We start from the raw sequence: 3,801 nt of genomic DNA on the forward strand, positions 1-3,801 counted from the left end.
TATCGTACAGCCATTAGGCCAACTGTTATCGAAACTGCAGTGTAAATTATTTGTAGCCCTGTTAGGCAGGCCTACATTTGTGCTGCATGGATTTTAATACACTACTGGCCATTAAAATTGCTACACCAAGAAGAAATGCAGATGATAAACAAGTATTCATTGAACAAATATATTATACTAGAACTGACATGTGATTACATTTTCACGCAATTTGGGTGCATAGATACTGAGAAATCAGTACCCATAACAACCACAACTAACCACGAATTCTTTACAGACGAATGGAAAAACTAGTAGAAGCCGACCTCGGGGAAGATCAGTTTGGATTCCGTAGAAATACTGGAACACGTGAGGCAATACTGACCTTACGACTTATCTTAGAAGAAAGATTACGGAAAGGCAAACCTACGTTTCTAGCATTTGTAGACTTAGAGAAAGCTTTTGACAATGTTGACTGGAATACTCTCTTTCAAATTCTAAAGGTGGCAGGGGTAAAATACAGGGAGCGAAAGCCTATTTACAATTTGTACAGAAACCAGATGGCAGTTATAAGAGTCGAGGGACATGAAAGGGAAGCAGTGGCTGGGAAGGGAGTAAGACAGGGTTGTAGCCTCTCCCCGATGTTATTCAATCTGTGTATTGAGCAAGCAGTAAAGGAAACAACAGAAAAATTCGGAGTAGGTATTAAAATCCATGGAGAAGAAATAAAAACGTTGAGGTTCGCCGATGACATTGTAATTCTGTCAGGGACAGGAAAGGACTTGGAAGAGCAGTTGAACGGAATGGACAGTGTCTTGAAGGGAGGATATAAGATGAACATCGACAAAAGCAAAACGAGGATAATGGAATGTAGACGAATTAAGTCGGGTGATGTTGAGGGTATTAGATTAGGAAATGAGACACTTAAACTAGTAAAGGAGTTTTGCTATGTGGGGAGCAAAATAACTGATGATGGTCGAAGTAGAGAGGATATAAAATGTAGACTGGCAATGGCAAGGAAAGCGTTTCTTAAGAAGAGAAATTTGTTAACATCGAGTATAGATTTAAGCGTCAGGAAGTCATTTCTGAAAGTATTTGTGTGGAGTGTAGCCATGTATGGAAGTGAAACATGGACGGTAAATAGTTTGGACAAGAAGAGAATAGAAGCTTTCGAAATGTAGTGCTACAGAAGAATGCTGAAGATTAGATGGGTAGATCACATAACAAATGAGGAGGTACTGAATAGGATTGGGGAGAAGAGAAATTTGTGGCACAACTTGACCAGAAGGAGGGATCGGTTGGTAGGACATGTTCTGAGGCATCAAGGGATCACCAATTTAGTATTGGAGGGCAGAGTGGAGGGTAAAAATCGTAGAGGGAGACCAAGAGATGAATACACGAAGCAAATTCAGAAGGATGTAGGTTGCAGTAGGTACTGGGAGATGAAGAAGCTTGCACAGGATAGAGTAGCATGGAGAGCTGCATCAAACCAGTCTCAGGACTGAAGACCACAACGACAACAACAACAACCACCTCTGGCCGTAATAACTGCCTTGATACGCCTGGGCATTGAATCACACACAGCTTGGATGGCGGGTACAGGTACAGCTGCCCATGCAGCTTCAACACGATACCACAGTTCATCAAGAGTAGTGACTAGAGTATTGTGACGAGCCAGTTGCTTGACCAACATTGACCAGGCGTTTTCAGTTGGTGAGAGATCTGGAGAATGTGCTGGCCAGGGCAGCAGTCGAAAATTTCTGTATCCAGAAAGGCCCGTACAGGATCTGTAACACGCGGTCGTGCATTATCCTGCTGAAATTTAGGGTTTCGAAGGGATCGAATGAGGGGTAGAGCCACGGGTCGCAGCACATCTGAAATGTAACGTCCACTGTTCAAAGTGCCGTCAATGCGAACAAGAGGTGACCGAGACGTGTAACCAATGGCATCCCATACCATCACGCCGGGTGATACGCCAGTAGGGCGATTACGAATACACGCTTCCAGTGTGCGTTCACCGCGATGTCGCCGAACACGGGTGCGACCATCATAATGCTGTAAACAGAACCTGGATTCATCCGAAAAAATGACGTTTTGCCATTCCTGCACCCAGGTTCGTCACTGAGTACACCATCGCAGGCGCTCCTGTCTCTGATGCAGCGTCAAGGGTAACCGTAGCCACGGTCTACGAGCTGATAGTCCATGCTGCTGCATACGTCGTCGAACTGTTCGTGCAGATGGTTTTTGTCTTGCAAACGTCCCCATCTATTTACACAGGGATCGAGATGTGGCTGCACGATCCGTTACAGCCATGCGGATAAGATGCCTGTTATCTCGACTGCTAGTGATACGAGGCCGTTGGGATCCAGAACGGCGTTCCGTATTACCCTCCTGAACCCACCGATTCCATATTCTGCTAACAGTCATTGGATCTCGACCAACTCGAGCAGCAATGTCACGATACGATAAACCGCAATCGCGATAGGCTGCAATCCGACCTTTATCGAAGTCGGAAACGTGATGGTACGCATTTATCCTCCTTACACGAGGCATCACAACAACGTTTCACCAGGCAACGCGGGTCAACTGCTGTTTGTGTATGAGAAATCGGTTGGAAACTTTCCTCATGTCAGCACGTTGTAGATGTCGCTACCGGCGTCAACCTTGTGTGAATGCTCTGAAAAGCTAGTCATTCGCATATTACAGCATCTTCTTACTGTCGATTAAATTTCGCGTCTGTAGCACTTCATCTTCGTGGTGTAGCAATTTTAATGGCCAGTAGTGTATTAATGCATTGAGTGACAGTACATCAACGCCGTTAGTGAGATATTAATCTGAACATGCTTAGCTGCGTAAAATATATGCCAACGATTTAAAAGTTTATTACAGTTCGTGCTCCATCATTTGCGTAATTTACCGTAACGGTAACAGGTGAAGCTTAGGATATTGGCCTAAGTTAATAGTGCTTGACCAGAATATGTGCTGTGGGCACAGATTTGCCTGCAACATAATACCAAAGTGAGGTTCCGTCTTTGGCTACATTCTTTCCACATTAAGACACAGTTTTGTTTAAACAACTGTAATCACTAGGAAAATTAAAAAATTACAATCGAGCTGCGACAAGTGCTTTCGTGTATCAGTGTAAATGATTAGTAGCTCTGTTAGATAAGCCTACATTTCTGCTATATGGATTTTAATATCAGAGAATTAGAATTTCTCTGTTTATTATGCGGCAGCTCAAGTAAATATGAGGCAGTAGTATATAAGGGACAATCAAATGGAAACGAGACAGATGTAGTAAGTAAACTGTTTATTATATCAGAATTAATCGCCATCACTATTAATAGTTGTATCCCGCTGAAACGAGACGGTCAATGCCTTCATGTTAAAATGTGTGCGATTGTCTACGGATCGATGATTGTACCAAGGAGTACACCTCTTTGTCAGAGGCAAATCGACGGCCACGAATGTCTTTTTTCAGGGCTGCAAAAACATGAAAATCGTATGGGAAGAGATGGGGACTTTATGAAGCGTGTGGACGGGCTTCCCAGCGAAAATTCTTCAGCGCAATCTCGCAACATTTGCTACGGAGGAAGAGGTTAACGCCTGGGTAAAATCGTGGTTCCGTAGCCAACGGCAGATATTTTTCCATGGAGGCAAAGGCCGACCTCATTATTTTTGAAACAATAACCAGTTTGCTTACATTTTCCATGTGTCTCGTTTTCATTTCACTGATCCTTATGATATCGTCCCTTTGAATATCACAGCACAATCTTTTGTACATGTATAAAATTAGCAAGCACTATATTCTCTGCCTAAGGA

This window comes from Schistocerca cancellata, chromosome 5 (assembly GCF_023864275.1).
Source record: "Schistocerca cancellata isolate TAMUIC-IGC-003103 chromosome 5, iqSchCanc2.1, whole genome shotgun sequence".
NCBI classification, from domain to species: domain Eukaryota; kingdom Metazoa; phylum Arthropoda; class Insecta; order Orthoptera; family Acrididae; genus Schistocerca; species Schistocerca cancellata.